Source organism: Cygnus atratus, chromosome 2, assembly GCF_013377495.2.
Source record: "Cygnus atratus isolate AKBS03 ecotype Queensland, Australia chromosome 2, CAtr_DNAZoo_HiC_assembly, whole genome shotgun sequence".
Taxonomy (NCBI): Eukaryota; Metazoa; Chordata; class Aves; order Anseriformes; family Anatidae; genus Cygnus; species Cygnus atratus.
The window spans coordinates 32,112,824-32,130,872 of NC_066363.1; the positions used below are offsets into that span (position 1 = coordinate 32,112,824).

General features: G+C 37.6%; 1 protein-coding gene across 9 annotated transcripts in view; it reads left to right on the plus strand.

The window, feature by feature from the left end:
• Positions 1–18,049, plus strand: part of HDAC9 (histone deacetylase 9) — a 477,431-nt gene that overhangs the window by 139,139 nt on the left and 320,243 nt on the right. The gene's annotated exons all lie outside the window — the stretch shown is intronic.

Consider the following 18,049-nt stretch of genomic DNA (forward strand, 5'->3'; position numbering starts at 1 on the left):
CCAACCCCATGCTTGTAAGATGTTCAGATTCAAAAAGCATGCAGTCAGCAGCAATGGAGACTGTAAAAAATAAAATCCTAAAGTCACTGCAACTCTTGCTTTCATAGTAGCTTGCATTTGGAATTTGGACTTCCCTTCATTTACCCTGACAATCAGCAAACTTTACCACAAGGGAAGTTTTTAAATAGCTGTAAAAGTCATTTTTCTTAAACAGCATCTTGCTGTCTGTGACACCGTAATATGATGTTTGATTAAAGGGGATTGGAAAGTGAAGGTTACTGAGTGCAATATTCCAATTAAAACAGGAGCATAATCTAGTCTGCTTCAGGTTCGAGGTTTCCTTTCATTGACAGTAATTTAAGACTTGGGCTGGCCCTCGTTGTAAGTGCCACTCTGCCCACCACAGACACTTAGTATTACTTTAGACAAGTCATCTCATCTCAGTGTTTCAGTTCTTTTTTTCTTTTTCTTTTTTTCTTTTTTTATAATATATATATCACAGACCTAATATGCTGATTTTCCCCTTCTTTGACTTTCACATCAGTTTTGTCTCCACCCAACAGTGCCTTAAGTTGGTGTTTTTTTATTCCCCCTCTGTTTTGTTAGAGCCTCACTTGATGGTGTTCCCATCTCAGTTGGGCGCCTAACCATTGCCATAATAAATCGATGTAACAACAAATAATCATGTTTTAAACACACAATCTCCATTATTTCTAGAGCATTTTATACTGTATCTGTGCACCCTGTAGTGCAAAAAGATCCCATCTCTAATATTTCAACTGACTCATAAACATTTAATCAAAAGTTATGGCAATAACTATAAGCCTCATGTAGTCTGAATCCTTTCTGCTGTGAATTCATTGAATTCTGTAGCATTGCAATGCATGTTTTGCAAAGTCTCCTTTTCTTTAAAAACAGAGCTTCTAGAGTAAATATGAAAAGATAGTATATTCAACTTTTATTATCATTATTATTATTTCGTATTTTTATTTTTTTTACTGTCCATGCAGTTTCTGTTTTCAGTATTCAGTCTTTGACTGTGTGGACGATATGAGTTGTTGGGTGGCCAGCTGTTTTGGTGTTTTTGACAAACACCGAGTGATGGAACAATAACTGATACGGTATGGGGACTGCTGTGCCAAGCCAAGGGACACAAGCAGGGCAGGCTACCACCGCTGGCCACTCGCAGACAGGGCTTGAGTCTGTCTCAATGATCCCCAAAGGCCCCCGCTGTCAGCTGTGTAATGATGGCAGCTGCCCAGGGCAGCTCGCACGCTCAAGAACACGCTGGGGAATTTCCAGCAAGCTTTGAATAGAAGGTGCAAGGCAGCACGTTAAAAATATGTAGGGTTTTGGTTGAACTGTACAGAGCAATCCGTCAAGTAACAAATTCTACCCATGAGCAGTGCTTTCTGCGGGGGGCCCAACAAATGGGATGAGTGATGTAAGGCAGACAGTTGGGCTCTGTCCTTGCCTGGGTTAGGAAGGCACAGCCTTCCCCATCCACGTCACGGGACTCGTGGTCGGTACCGGCCTGGAACTGCTAGACCTGAGCTTGGGTGGGACCTTGCGTGTTCTTTGCAGCTGCTGGTCCAAAAGAGCAGTGTTACCGGCACTCCGAACGTGTCCCGAAGACTTTCTTTTCCTGCTCTCCCCTTAGGAGACCCTCCCATCAGTACCAGCTTATTTCCCCTTAAGACAGAGCTGGGGAGCAGAATTACACTTCCTTCCTACAGAAGCAGATTTTCAGCATGATGAGGTGGACAGTTTTATTGAAGTAATTCTGCACGTCGACTTTTTTTTTTTTAAATTTGCTTCTTCTACTTGCTGGGTACTTAGTCATTTCAGAGCATACTGATAATTGCAGGTTTCATTTTTACCAGTGAAAATCATATTTAATAGTGCAGACTTTTGAAAGATGTGGTGAAAAATGGCATGGCATCATAATGACGACCTTGTTTTTATTATCAGTATATGTTTTGTGTATGTTTTATTATCAATATATATTTTTATTATCAGTAAATAAATGAAAGACTAGCAAAATAAATATATTTTAATTTAACCATCTTTTTTCCAGACTTAATTCACCAATCAAATCTAACTCCCTTTTGATTTGTTGCTTAACCCCGCACAATGGTGTGCACTTGCAAGCTGTAGGGTCGAAGAATTCTGGTTTCCACTGGCATCAGTTAAACTTCTACTAAATTAACTGAGGTACCGTATCGTCCATAGCTCTTTGCTTTCCTTTTCAGATAGAATAATACAATTTCACAAGAGCAATGGAGCTTTAAAATGGATGTAAGACAGCTTAGAGCATTGAAGTAGTGAAGTGTTTAATGAAGTGTAACCTAAAAGTGAAGAAAAATAGTAAGTTGAACATGCACTGTATATGAAACTTATTTAAAAAAACAAAATCTGTTTTCCCAAATGGTAGCAGAAATGTGCCACAAAGCTTAAAAACCTGTAATCCTTAAATGTCAAGATTTGTGTGACAACCAAACTACGGTTTTAAATTCTGGACTTTTGGCCTGCATTCCTGAGATACATAGATACACACAAATCAAAGTAGTATGTGTTGTTTGGTTCAACTAGAATAGAAACAAATTTGAAATTATATACATATATATGGATTTTATATATTTATGAATATATATTTTTCCTGTAAGTAGGAACCTGTGTTTTGCTCTGCATACGGTGTTGGGAATATGTATATTTTAAAAGATAAAAGAAATATTGTAAGGAGTCGTATTTATGAAGACAGTATTAATTCAGTTGGTTTGCTTTCTCAAGTCTTCGGTAGAGAGACATCTTGCCCTCTGTTGTCTCTGAGGTACACAGCAAACTCAGACATTCGTATTAGTTAAAAACCTGAATTAATTTTTTGTGCCTGTGCAGATTCTCTCCTGCTACTTTCTGCTATTAAGGTTGGTGTGCAGATGCTCTTTCATGCTAATCATTAAAGAGGAAAAAATACTTAATTTCTTCTGACTAGGCTTTAGTCTATTTGAATATCAAATCACTATTGTATGTCTAGTTTTTAATTCAGTTTTAAATACTCCTCATTCTTATCCATAATATGGCGTTGTTTCTCTTCTTGACTAGCATTATTTAGATATTTTTGCCGATGCAGTGCAGTACCTCAGTCTGTGAGAAGTTAATTTTAATGTCATTCTGAATGAAAATTTTGAAACAAAGATCTTCTTGAAATCTTCTTGGTTTGTTATTATAAACCAATTCATTTATTTTTTAAGAAAATGGGCATTCCACACAACATTTTTGTCACAAATATATCCCAATACATCTAAAGAGACTGTCCCAGTCACAGATTTGCATAATTGCAGCCAAAACATTTCCAAATTCAGTACTGATATTACTCAGTGGTGTCACTCTCTCTTTTATTGCTAGCAACTGGCATACTTCTTGTGCTGCATTATTTCCTTGTGGAGGCTTCCTTGTTTCCTATGCCTCATTGTTTGAGGGTTTTTCTAATTGTTGATAAGCTGGACAGTGCTGAAAGAGTTGATGTCCGATACTATAGTAAGGTCATATCTTTATGTTGATATACTTAAAACGGAATTAGACAAGTAAATTTCTAATACCGGTGATGAACCACAAGATGCAAAACAATACATACAGTATGAGGAAGTGCTTATACTTTAGGTTTTACTTTATGCATGTGTTTCTCTAAAGCTCAAATTATCCCTTGAATAGTGGAAGACAATCTGTTAATTGAAATTTAGGCTACTTTTTTCTTTCTCAAGGTCTAATTTAGACTAGATTTCAAAACCTAAATAAACAACAGTCTGCCTGCCCATTAAAAAGACTGTGTCAGGTTTCTGTGTATTTAAGTCTTTTAAATAATCTCCACTTAACCATTCACAAGGGGCCTTGTAATCTTTAAGAACTTAAATTGCCATCGCATTTTGGCTCAGAGTGACAGGTATGTGTTTGTGTGTTGCAGGGTGGGAAAGACTTGCTCACTGAAATGCAGCTCCGGTTAAACCAACACGGGCTATGTGTCACTGTGGGCAACATGTACGCTTAAAAATGGTGAGAGAGAAGTTTTGTCTGCAGTGACACTTGGTTAATTTGAAACCTGTAGCAGATGCACTGACAAGTGTAAATACAGTTTTAAGTGGTATAAGCTGTCCCTTTACAATTTGTCTATATTAAAAAGTTTACTTTAGTAAAGGCATCTTAAACCTTGGTGTATAAAAGCCGTATGTGACCTCTGTGCATTACACCTTCGTTTTGCTTTGCTGGCTGAAGGCTTTTCCATCCCCTGAGGGACAAGGCTCAGGAGGGAGAAGAAAAATACATCGAGACAGGGATCAGAACTGATGCTGGAGGTTTGCAGGTAGAAAAAAAAGAGAAAAACTTGTGTTTATGGAGTGGTTTTGGAGCATACTGGGACCATTTGGGAAAAGAGCCTGGAGCAGGGAAGATCAACAGGCCTCTCTGTGAACAAGGAGAAACTCAGACAGCTGGAAGTGGCAAGGTGTCTAAAGGAGGGGACACACGTGGTGTAAGTGTACCTGTGGTTGCCTGGGCAGGGACACTGACACTGCAATTAGGAGCTGTAGGATGAACACTTGGGGCTGGCTAGATGAGTAGACTTGGACAGGAGATAACCCTGTCTGAGAAAACTGGAACAAAGACAGCTCAAAGTACAGAAACGGGGAGCTGCAAGTAGAGTAAAACAGGCAGAAATCTGCTTCACAGCCAGGACCAGAAACCAGACGAGCCGTGTGCTGCCACGTTTGCTGTCAGCAAATATCAGAGGAAGCAACAGGCAAGAGGTGGCCAGCTCATCCTCCTAGGCAAGCCTCATCTGCTTCTGCTGCCCTTACTTCATTAGTTCAAGTAGCTGTGGTGCCTGTGCTAGCCCACCCATGCGGGGGGTTTCAGAATGATGCTGGTGAGTGATGCAGGCAGAGAAGTCAGTCAGGCCCTGTCCCTGCTGCTGTCACAGCAGGCGCCCAGGCAGCGTTACAGAAACCACTGTGGTGGCTGCAGTGTCTTCTGACGCCCATCCCAAGCTGCCTGCGTTACCTGGAGAAATGGTGAAGAGTCACAGTTGCAGTTGAAGGGTGCAGCAGCTGTGCTTGGAGCTGTAAGTGCTGTATAAATGCTCCTTGCTACTTCAGGGCAGAGGTAACATCATGGGTGTTGCAGACTGGTGACCCCAAGGAGTGGCTCCTTTTTGCTTTGTTCAATCTGTGATCTTCCACACATCTCACCAAGCACTGCAAAACTCCAGATCTTGTGTGTAGCTGCAGTGTGAATGACAAAACAGCAACCTGTAAGGAAATGTAACGAGCTTGTAAAGAGAAACTTTACATCTTAATCTGAAGAGTAAGGTGTGAATAAAGACTATATGGAGATCAAAGAGGAAGGAGTTAAATATGTAACAGAGCAGCAATTACTGTGAGCAAATGTGTCATAAGTTCTGTGGGAAAAAAACAGTATGCAAAGGTATGGCTAAAGATGTGGTTACAGCACCCATGTGCAAGGGCATTAAAATGAGATTTGTGCCATCAAGATTACTCTGGTATTTCCTGCCTTTTTAATCAGACCTGTTTAAGTTCATTTGAGTTGCTGCAAACGTGTGGTCACACACTGGTGCGCAGGTGTATCTGACTGTATATTGCATATTGAATTGCTATAAATCATTAGTGTTTTATGTACTAAAAATAAAGAATACTCCCAGACTCAGGATCTCCAGAGAAATATGCAGAATCTTTATGTACACTGACACCATGAATTTTTTTTTCTTGCAATGTTTTAAATACATCAGAGGGCACATCTGGCTCAAGATGCTGTTGAGTGGAGAACAGTCGGAGTTTGGAAAAGTAGTGCATTTGTTCTGTTCTTACTCTTTCCTAGATATCTACTCATGAGTTGCTGCGTAAGACTGGATACAGGGCTATATGAACCTGTAGTGGGACCCAGGACATCCATTCCTTTGTCACCTTAATAATGCAAAGTAAATAAAGGCAAATTCATTGCAATGTTTTTGAAGTCTTAATGCCAGCACTACTTATACCTTAAAAAAATGCCCTGACAAAATAATTATTTATGCTTGCCTAAGCGGAGCATCTTGCATTTCTTCTTCAAAATTCAAATGAGAAAATTGTTTAAGTTTTATTGCATTTTTGAAAAAGATGAATGTGAAAGGAAGAAGATTTGAGAATTCAAATATTCATGGAAGAGGGCAGACAAAGCATCCTTTGTACATAGTGCCGCAGGTATTACTGGCTCTGCTTTGCTATGGGGGATACTGGGCTTGGTTAGGCAGAGCAGCTGAATTGTGATCTCAATTAAGAGATGATTTTTGGCTTTTGGGGCTCAGTACTTCAGGTCTAGACTCAAATCTTTGCAGGTATGGGTTTTCTTTGAATTTCTGGCACTTCTGAACTTCAAAAATGGCTAAACTGAGTGTTTGTTTTTTTTTTTTTTCCTTTTTCTTAAAAGTTCATTGAAAAAAATTGCTTCTGAGCTGAGTCTTTACATACCATATTTCAGCCCCAAGCATATTTTTACGGCTGAGTAATAAACCCCTGGAAATGGGGCTTTATAATGGAAAATGCAACTTAACCTTAAGTAGAACAGCACCTTACAATAACACATATTTGGAACCTACAATATCCCTTGCTCCCAAGGGTGGTGTTATAGTGAAAAGGGGTGTAATAACAGTTTAATTTATCATAAATACGTAACATATTTTATGATGATTTGATTGTGTTGAAAAATTTCACCTTATAGATTTTAATAAAGCAACCTACTGGTACACTTATTGCAGTTGGCTTTCTTTTCCTTTGACTAGGGGTCTCAGCAGAGTGAAGCATAAATGGCTTAGTTTTAGAAGCTGGTTAATAAAAAATAGATTTCCTTTCCCTTTGACTTGTTTATGATGCTGAAAAATGACTAGGCAGGTCACTGGTGTGTGGCACAGCTAATTTCTGCAGTTCTTCAGCTGGCAGTGAGAAGAATGCTATGATTAAGCTGAATAATCCATTTTCCTTCATGAACATGAAATGAAATAAATTATCTAAGATACGTATATCAAAACAGGAGAATTCCCATCTTCTACAAAACAGAAGAAACACGTAAATGTAGACTGTGCTACCTTTTGTGCAAATTGTTCACCCAGAGTGCCCCATACCAAGGATAGATTGGTCTTGCTTTCTTAGTTTGCAGTGGCGTGATGAGAGCTGTGTTTCTTGTCATCATTGTGCCTCAATTAAAATGACATCAGGAGCTTCCACAAATCAAAGCAGAATTCACGTAGACAGTTTCCTTGCCCAGTAATCAATCTAACCTTCATGATACTTGCCCGATGAAATAAGGATATTAAGTTGTGAGCTTTGTTTCTTTTGTTCACTGTTGTGTTTCATATATGATGTTGGTCTTATCTAAGTTATAATTCAGAAAAAAATGTATTTGACAAATTATTATTTAGGAACCATTGGGATTTTTTAGATTAAACTTGGGAGGACTTGAATCAAGCATATGTTATATACTGGCACTGTATACTGGTAATAATAACAGTAATAATAATAATTAAAATAGTTTTTTGTATGTAAAGTTACAGTGCTTATAGATGAAACATAATAAAGTATGCCAAGTCCTTAAAACTTGGCAAAAGTTATCTAAAAAGGCTTGAACAATCACAGTAGTTATGAATTAAAACTGTTATTGAACATCTAGACAAGCAGAAGCAAATGGTATTTCTTGTTCCTCTTCACCATTCTTCTGATAACCCTTTCCTGAGACGCTAGGAGTTTCTCTAAGAGATTATTCTTGAAATGCTATTTCTCCAAAATGTAAACACAAACTGGTATATATATATTTTTTAAATTGGATTGTGAATGGGATTGATGACTAGTAATAGCGTATGTACCTCATATTAAATCTAGAACCAAGTGAATGGTAATTAGATATTATCAGAATGTCACATCTTTGCTTTTCTGTTATAAAATATTGTTTTAGTCTGTACTTGTAAATTATTTTTACCCCCTTTTTTTATAATAATGAAAATGAGAGTAGATAAAAATAACATGAAGTCTGAATATTTCCGGTTAGGGTTTATAGACTATGTCTAAAAACCTTTGGCCTATGAGATTTCATTTTGTTTGGTTTGTTTCTTTTTTCAGTATGATAACTGCATCCTTTCTTGTTTGACTCCTACAAATATTGATTTCATGGTAATTCACATAAAAAGAGACACCAAGCATTTACTAAGAAAATTTATTGAAGAAACAGAATCTAGATTTTTTGTTTTAATGTGCTGGAAGAAACTTTGAGTACGTCATAGATTCCAGAGCTGTTTCTTCAGTCGGTTTGCCATCAGGGAAGGGAACCCAAATTAGTTGCTGGGCATTATTTCAGTTGATATTTATTTCCACAAGGTGTCCAGTGGTAATGGATGGCTGTCTTCTGACAAGTGATCTTTTAAAAGATATTGCACAGTAAACCTAAATTATGACGTGGTCTGACAAAAATCACAGCAGTTTGAAAAGTGCTAATACTGATTCTTTAAAATTGCTAGGTAGTTCATCATTGCCTATCACTCTTCAAGTTTTAAAGCTCTTCATTACTTGTTGCAAAGACAGAAAGATGGGAAAAAGGGATATGAAGAGGGGAAGAAAACCATGCTGAGATTCCTGTATAGTAGAATCAGTTAAACTCTCTGAAAGATGCTTACCCTTCTCCTGTCACTGGATTTCTTGATAGAAAGAATTGCTCTTGTTTTATCACAAAAATATTACTTTTTTTTTTGGTGTGTTTTTTTTGTTTGTTTGTTTTTATAATCAATAATGTTGATATAAAATAAAAATTCTTGTCTCTGAGTGCAGTGCACCCTTCTCTTCATCAAGTGGAGCATTAGAAAGGACCTGCACCTGCATTCAGAGTGTTTCCAGGACTTGTCCAGGGCTATTCATTTAGCTTCTGTAAATTGTGTACACTCATTTTCCATAATATTGGTGTTTTTGACAGCCCAGATTCAAATAATTTTTGACCTAAAGGCAACGGGTAACTGCAGCAGTCAAACTGCGCTGTGCTTTGGAGGTCCCCTGTCAATGCAGGCATGTGTTCAGTTGTAACCCTGTAGTTCCATGGATTTGGTTATGAATCTGTGTCTCTGTGGCAGAAATATGTCACATAAACCCAAATTCTTTTCCACCCATCATCCAGTTTCATTCCATTGCTGCAAAGCTCCATTTTTTCTTCAAGGCCTTCCAGTTATGCCCTAAGCAATTTATCACTTCTCTTGCTCTTATCTTCCTTATTCTCATGTGTTCTCACCCTTGCACATCTTCCAAATAACTTACTTACATTAGAATACATTAGAATTTCTTGCTTTACAGTTAAATCTTAGCTTTCAGAGGTGGATATATTTTTATTGCTCCCTGTTTGTCCCAGTCTTAACCTGAGTGTTGGTCAGTACTTAAGACCCATGATTACCAATGGTAATACCAAAACAATTTACACTTTGGTGCATCTTGGAACACAGTCTGATTATACTATCACTCTGTGTCCTAGGCTGCCTTTGCTGGGAGAACTGCTATAATGTTAAATAAGTTTTAAATAGTTGAGTATTGTTTGAATGTATTATTCTGTGGGCCTCTCATAATATTTTTCCATCTCTCTAATGACACCCCTACCACAAAATAGGTCTATTAAAGCTTGCACCAGAGCAAGGACATATATCCCAGTTTTAACTAATATATATATATATATATATTTAATTAAATCTATTTCCATAAAAATAGTTGAAAGCTTATATGTTCTTGATTAATTTTTAAAGAACTACTGACAACTAAGATGTTATTTGATTTCATTATTTCTTTAATGAAGTATCATGAAATAACATGAAAACTCTAGCAGCATACCTAATATCTCGATTAACTTACATCAAATACCTAAACTCTTCCCTTGCTTTCTATGTTGCATTTGAGAGGAAATGTTAGAATAAAAGCCTTTCTAAGTACTTTTTATCTAGAGTTTGTTTCGGTGGGTTTACCCACCACTGTTTTTTATACCACTGTATAAAAAAATAAAATAAAAAATTCTTTTTTTAATACATAATTCATTTATATTTTTCTCTTCCTACCCACTTTTTTTTTTTTTTTTTAATAGATCAAAAATCTGGCTAGCAATTTTGTAGCAATATCTTCTGTATTTTGTGAAAAGCTCTTGGAAGCAATCAAAATATTGTGTACAAGGCTGGAACTTTACCTAGTTGTTAATTGGCAGGTTAAACTTTTATGGGTTTCTGGTACCCTGGCAATACATGACTATTAAAAATTGCAGGTGGTTCAGGGAAAAGGGGGAGGTGAGTTCCTGTGCTAGTAATATATCATAAAACTATATATTTCATGTGCCTGTTGTGAAAGTGGAGACCTTAATACTTTTTCACAATATAAGCTGATTAAAGAATCTTTATGGATCTCATTAAAGACTTTCTCTGTGAACACTGAAAAATGTAATGCTTATGGATAAGAATGGCAAAAATAATTAGCCTCTGTGGTGCCTCCTTTGGTTTAACAAAAGCAGTGTGGTATTAAATGTGCTTATTCGTTCTGAGCTTAAGTTTGTCCTTTTGCACAAAATTCTGCCGATGATTTGGCCATTTTTCTAAATCCTGGCATGATCAAGCATAGGAAGTGAAAGGGTAGGGCTGTTGCCTGCTCCAACTGCAATAAAATGCTACAGTGAATTTGGGAGTCACAGAATTGCAAAGTCGTTGAGTTTAGAAAGGACCTCTGGAGATCATATAGCCTCATCCCCTGGTTCAAAGCAGGTTGGTTTAGCTACAGCAGGTTGGTCTGGGCCAACTTCAGTCAGGTTTTTAGTATCTCCAGAGACGGAGACTCCACAGCCTCAGTGGGCAGCCTGTAACAGTGTTTGACCACCCTCACAGTGAAAAATGTCTTTTCTTATGTTTAAATGGAACTTCCTGTACTTCGGTTTGTGCCTATTGCCTCTTGTCCTTTCACCAGTGCTACTGAGAAGAGTCTGGCTCCATCTTCTTTACAGCCCACCCACAGTCACGTATTTGTACACATTGGTAAGACTCCCCTGAGCTGTCCCTTCTCTCACACTCCCACCTATCTCAGCCTCTCATATGAAAGATGCTCCTGTCCCTTCGTTATTGTTGTGTCCCTTTGCTGGACTTGCTCCACTATGGCCGTACCTCTCCTATACTGAGAGATTTATCCCCAGCACTGGACACAGACGTGTCTCACAACTGCAGAGCAGAGGGGAACAATCACCTCCCTCAGCTCTGTCCAGCTGCCTCAGCACTGCTGGTTGCATTCCATCAGACCTTTTGTATGTCTAATTTGCTTAAATGTTCCCTAACCTGATCCTCTTATACAGGTAGTCAGGCAGCATTGCTCCAGACTTTCCCAGTTCTCTTGGGGGCCTGGGATTCCTGTGGAGAAATCTTAGCAGTAAAGACAGAGTTGTGAAAAAGGCATTGAGTACCTGGACCTCTTCTATGTCCTGTGTCATCAGGCCGGTTCTGTTTAGTACGTGGCCCACATTTCCCCAAATCTTTCTTTTGTGGCTTATATCTCTGTAGAAGACCTTGTTGCCCTCCATGCACCTTGCAAGATTCAACTCCAGATGGGCTTTGACTTTCTTCACCCCATCTGTTTGTCCTTGGATAGTGTCACTGTATTCCTCCAGGGTTTCCCATTCTAGCTTCTACCTCTGTTATGCTTCCTTCTAATGTTTGAGTTTTGTCAGGCGCTCCCTGTTCATTGATGTAGGTCTTCTACTGCCTTTACTTGACCTCTTGCTCCTCAGCTGGACTGTTCCTGAGCTTGGAGGGAAGTGATCCTTAAAAATCAGCCAGCTCTCTTGAACTCCTCTCTGGGACCATGTCCCATGGGACTCTTCCAGGCAACACCTTGACCAGTCCAAAGTCTCTTCTCTTGAAGTCCAGGATAGCAGTTCTGCTTATTTGTTTTGTTCCCTCCTCTCAGGATTCTGAAGTCCACAATGTCCTGGTCACTGCAGCCAAGGCTGCCCACGGCCTTCATATCCCCGACCAGTTGCTCCTTGTTTGTCAGTATGAGGTCCAGCAGAGCACCTGCCTTTGTTTGCTCCTCCATTGCCTGTGTCAGGAAGTAACCACCACTGCACTCCAGACACCTCCTGGCTTGCTTGTGCCCTGCTGTGCTGTCCCTCCAGCAGACAGCGGGTGGTTTAGGTCCTCCTGCTTGAGTATCAGGATGTGTGAGTTTGAGACTTCTTTAGGTGTTTGAAGAAGGCCTCATCTACTTCTTCAACCGATGATTTTAAAATCCATTTTATTCTGTTTGAAATGGATGAGATCTTAACACTTCATTCATCTTTGTCATTCAGATTTTACGTTGTTTACAGTGTTAAATGAAGGATAAAAATATTGAACAGCATTTGAAATAACTAGAGCCTCTTCCAAATAAAATGTTGCTTGTTAATACTTTCTAATAAGGGTGCTTTCCCATTTAGAGATAGTGTTGTGTCCGTTGCGCTATGTTTAATTCATTTAGTGTGTATTTGTCAGTTCAAAATAGTGACATTGTCAGATGTAATGACTCATTAAGATAAAACAAAGGCCTTCAAGTACTTAATGTAAATATTTTTTCCACTTGCACTTCCATCTTACCTAGTATGAGTGGTAGATTTCATTCTCATGTAAGGTAAACATCCTTAGAGATATATCCTCTATTATGTATCATACATACTTAGTGAGAAATATCCCCCAATTTTAATTATTTATTATTATTTTTTTATTTTTATGAGAGACTTGATTTTATTTTTTCCTAATAATAATTTTGATACTTGGATCAAAACCAGCAGCAAACCATGCAGAGAATTGTTTGGAATGGTTTACAAAGGCCACAAGTGCCTTTCTAATTAGCTAGATTTCAGAGGAAAGGTGGGTGGTTCAAGGCAGAGGCTAAAGAGGTTTATGGTTGAATTTTAGCACTTTCTTACTCTGTTGTGTTAGTACTGGGACTTCACAGCCTCTTGTGCAGAGTGCAGGATGTTTCTGCTTGTGTGCTTCTGTAAATGAATTCACTTTTCTGCTCGCTCGAGAGACAGCGTTACTTGAAGTTTCTTACTGGGAAGATTTTTCACCTCCCTGGGCAGCTGTGAAATCTGATCTGTTCCTTCTTGTCTGTGCTCAAACTCTAATGCTGATTATTGATTTGGAACAGCTAGGAGGGAACCTGGAGTGTGAAGCATGGCAATTCAAGAATGAGAAAAAAAAATACTTAGAAATTTAATAAAAACATTTAATAGAAAATAAGGGAATGATCATGTTTGTACTTCTTGCCTGCCTCAGATTCTGCAGCTCTTTTGGGCTACCCATGCTGGGCACAACAAAGGCTATGTGAAAACACCGCTTTGCAGTTCTTTAGTACTTTTGAATTCCTTATTGGCTTGTCTTTGAACTCTCCAGTTTACAGAGTTTGTTTCTCTATAATTACAAGAGTCCATTAGTATATTTAATCCCCTCTCTCTCTTTTTTTTTTTTTCCTTTTCCATTTAACATAATTAATTTCACTTTATTATAGATTCTGGACACATAGGACCCAATTTTCTTCTTAGTCTATGTAACACCAGTCACTGTAATACCAGTGACTACAGCCAAATTATTTTTGAATTTAGCTACTGTCATAAGGGTAGGCTGCGCGCCAGTTTTATATTTGGTCACTGGCCCAATATAACTCCCCCTCATAACTTTAATGAAAAATAATGGTATTGAGAGTTACCAGAACTTCAGTAAGTCCACCTGCGTAATTCATGCTTGTGGAAATCTGTAGATTACATAAGGACAAAAGGTATGTGTAAGACATATGTTAGTTCATCATCAGAATTGGAGCTCTAGATGAGTGCAAAATTTTTCACCAATCTTCTGTTCTTATGGCTGCAGTCTCTGAAAAACATATTGGCTTCTGCTGAACTGCAGAACAACCCAATGATCACAAAGTTTGAATATTGAGTAAAATATCTACTTCAGTGATAATATTAGATTTACTTTTTCTCCGAGAATGATTTCTTGACACGCTTCTGGGTCTGAAAAGAATTGAATTATGTCAAACTGTACACTTTAACACGTGTTTTATTAGTTTTATTTGTAATTTTGTTACAGTAGCACTTAGGGAGGTTTCAAGGTACATAGAGCCCAAACTACCATGCATGCAGTAAAACAGTGGCCTGTACAGATTAAAAACAAACAAACAAACCTGTCTTCCTAAGCCTTCCTTAAATTTACAGTGCACGTTTTTTATAACATAGGTTGTATTCCAGTGAGGATCAATGCACAAGTTGGCAGCAAGTCTATTACTGCTAGAACCTAAACAGAAATGTTCGGTGGTATAAGTGTGCTAGAAGTATTTAAGTCCTTTTTATACAAAATCATAGAAAGCCTGTTATGACATAGTCCCTTCTCATTACCTTGGTATATGAGATTTGCTGAAAAAGGTGTGGTTTTTGTTTTGTTTGTTTTTTTAGTTGACCAGTTAGATAGCAATATATTTTGGTTATTGGAAAAAATTTGATTTTTCCCTGCTTTTTACTTTTATTATTACAAATATGGCAAGAACTTAAACTGTATGTCTCCACTTGCACTTTGTAAACAGACAAACAAAAGAAAATTTACATTTATAAATTGCTAAAGCTATTTATTAAAGTATAGCTTTCTCTAATACAATTCAAATACAGGATTAACATCTCGCATTCATCATTTTAACGTTGCTTAGTCATTTTAAATTCAGTGGCTATGAAACAAAAAGCTAAAGATTGTGTAAAGTGTATTTGTATGCTATCACCATCCTGGAAGAAAATATAAGTTCTCAGGTGTTATCCTGAGTTTATATAAAACATAACTTCATATTATTTCTTATTTTGTGATCTCCATAGAACTTCTGAAAAGCATCTGCATGGAATATGGTTAAAAAAAATACAAAGATTTAAGGTAGAAAACCAACACCTCAATACAGAATAATATGCTTCTAAACAACTGTGAAGATAGAAAAAAATACTCAGAATTATCATCTTGAAACAAAAAGGTAGATTGCAAGGATGGCCCCCAAAGATATATATTTCTTCACTGAGCATATTCGTTTTCCTTCAATAGGAAACTTTATACTTTTCATGGCATGGAAATGAGAACAACTCCCAATATTACATGAATGGATTCCAGAAATTTCAAAGTGTGCCACCAACAAAGCACTGGCTTTCAGACACAGAAGGAATAAAATGTCTATTCAGAAACTGCACGCTTCTCAGTTATATTTAATACTAGAAAATAGAGTACTACTTTTACATTTATTCCGTAGGGCCTCATTCCAGAAAACACTTCCATGAATAGCACTCAGAGGCACTGCTTATATGCATTAAAGGTGCTTATAGGCAACAGTGTTTCCAAGAAGAATTGTATGTGCTATTTCTATATTTGGAAAGTTGCAAGAGTTTAATTAAATCAGTTTTAAATTGCTGTAATAAAAGCCATGTAAATGCACCTAAAGCCTGCCTAGCTTGATTAAATAATTATTGATGCAATTTCATTGTTATAAATCAGATTTTACATTAACATTACATTGATATTTAAATAATTACTAATTATTGCGTATTATCTTTGTTATTTGCAAGAGTTTCACCAGGTTTAATATAAGACTTCATTTTCTTCTCCTTTAAAACTAGTTATTTCTTATAAAATCCAGGATCTACTAAAAGAAACGTGTTCAATGTATGCTCACTTTCAGTTAATTTGAGTTGAAACCATAACGCCTGCAAAAGAAATTCTGAGGCTTTCAGATATGGCTGGTGTTGAAATGGAAGTAAAAAATCTAGGATCCGTATAAATTCTATTATTTGAGCAGTAAAATTTGCTCCTCGAATGCTAAATGGCTGTGTGGGATATGAAGAGTGAATGAATTCAGAACTTGTTCTTCCATTAATAGCTTTCAGCTTGTTGTCTTTCAGATTCCCTGCAGCAACATTATAATTTTAATACTATGTAAAATAAGGCCTTCATTACAAAAAAGCTCTTAGGCAAGTGTAATGTCATCTGCACATTACCACAATGAACAGCAAGCAAATTTGTAATGAAGGAGAACTTCATGTGCTACCACACATCAATGATCCTGGCTTGTTTCCCTGCTTTGTTTTGCTGTTTAACTTTTCAGCATCAAGTTCTTAACACTCTGTTTCCTTCTAGCCATACAGAAAGGACTGCTGTTGTTTCACATCTCAACGCTGTGCATTTAGGTTGCGTTATTCCATCCTGTTCTCAATGAACAATAACATTTCAGAGAATCACAGAATTTCTGAACAGTGGACTACAATACAAGGGAACCAGAGGAAAAATAACGACGGTCATTGGCGTTTTCTGTCTACTCGGTTATGTCTTGCAGTGAGTGAGGATTTTCCCTGTTGTGCATCTCTTCTACATCTATCTGCTGGTCCATACACCAAATGTGCATGGTTTGGTCTAGGGCCATATTACTTCCATGCTCCCCACTATTCCACTCTTCTGAGGTGTAGTTGTCCATTAGAAGGTAGCAAAATAGCTGTTAAATAAAAAGGCTGGTCTTGGGTTTATGCTAATGGATCTATAAAGCCATGGGATAGCTGCATGCATCCTTCCCTGCCCTCTGCCTCTTTAGAGCACATTTCATTGTAGACAAGAAGTGGAGGGCTGTGGTCTGTGTCTGGAAAATGGAGGGCCACAATTCTTATTTTCTTTGAGAGAAACTGGAATAGGTGGTCACTTAAATCACAGCTGACATCCAGCTCATGTCACTGAGGTAGGCTCGGTGTTAGCGAGCTGAACATGTATTTCTCCTTTTAGGCATCTTGACTTCTCATCGGGCCAGTTTTGTTTTTTAACATGGTTAGGAAGCAGAATATGCCTGAGCAGTGATAATGTTCATTTCCTGAATCAGAAGAGTGAGTTAAAGGAAGAAGTGGTGTTAAGATGCATGGAGCGCACTTTGCATCGCATCACTTTGTCTGCCTCAGAATTAGGCATCTACTCCAGGGTAGTGCATTATGTTTTTCTTCACTAATCAGTTGAATCTGGTAGTCAGTGAGTTCCCACCTTCGCTGCCTTTCTGCAAATTCAGGTGGAGGCATAAGGTCAACTTTAAGTTCTTCCTTTTAGTATACAGTATTTCTGTGTAATTCTCTGGTAATATCACTGTACTTTCTCTGTGCTCTTATAGCATAGCAATTGTCCTATGATATGCTTTTATCTTTCCTAATTTTCTGACAATATGTGGTTCTTTGTTACCTGCATAAGAGATCTCTGGATACCAACTCTAGAGATCAGTGTTTTAATTCTGTGCCAGGCATTGGCACTTATATGAAAAAAAGAGTGAAGAAATTCTAAGCATCCAGCCTAGCAGTGCTAGATCCTTAGGATTTTTTTCAAGCAGATTGAACTGTGAAAAAGACAGAAATCTCAGTCCTGAATCTTCTGAGTTCAAGACTTTCACAATAAACTCATGTCTGACATTCCTCTTTATACCTTTACAAAACCGCTCTTAAAGCACTGCCTGTATTTTGGTACCTCTAGGCAGTTATGTATTATATTAAATGTTAGAACAAAGGTTGTATAAAGCTATTGACATTCTGACAATCTTGGAAGGGCAGAGTTCTTATGAAATTTAATATCCTCACCCAAGAACAGGAAAAATAATCTTGCAGGTTTCAGTAGATGGATGGATGTATACACTATTTTATTTTTCTACAACAGTCTTAACTGTCATTAATCATTTCAGAATCTGTGCACTGCTATTTTTAGGAGCATAAAGAATTTCAGTATTATAACATGATCTGTGCTAGAAAGAGGTCAAATAAATGGTCTGCAGTGGAGATTTGCTGCTAGAAATACATTGGTATAAAATCCAGAATAACTTTATAGCACAAAACTACTGGGTGGGTGTACTGTAATTTACTAAATTACAACAGATTTAAGCTGCTGGAACATTTTTATTAATACTTATATTTGTTTTTACAATCCAGTTACCTCAGAACACAG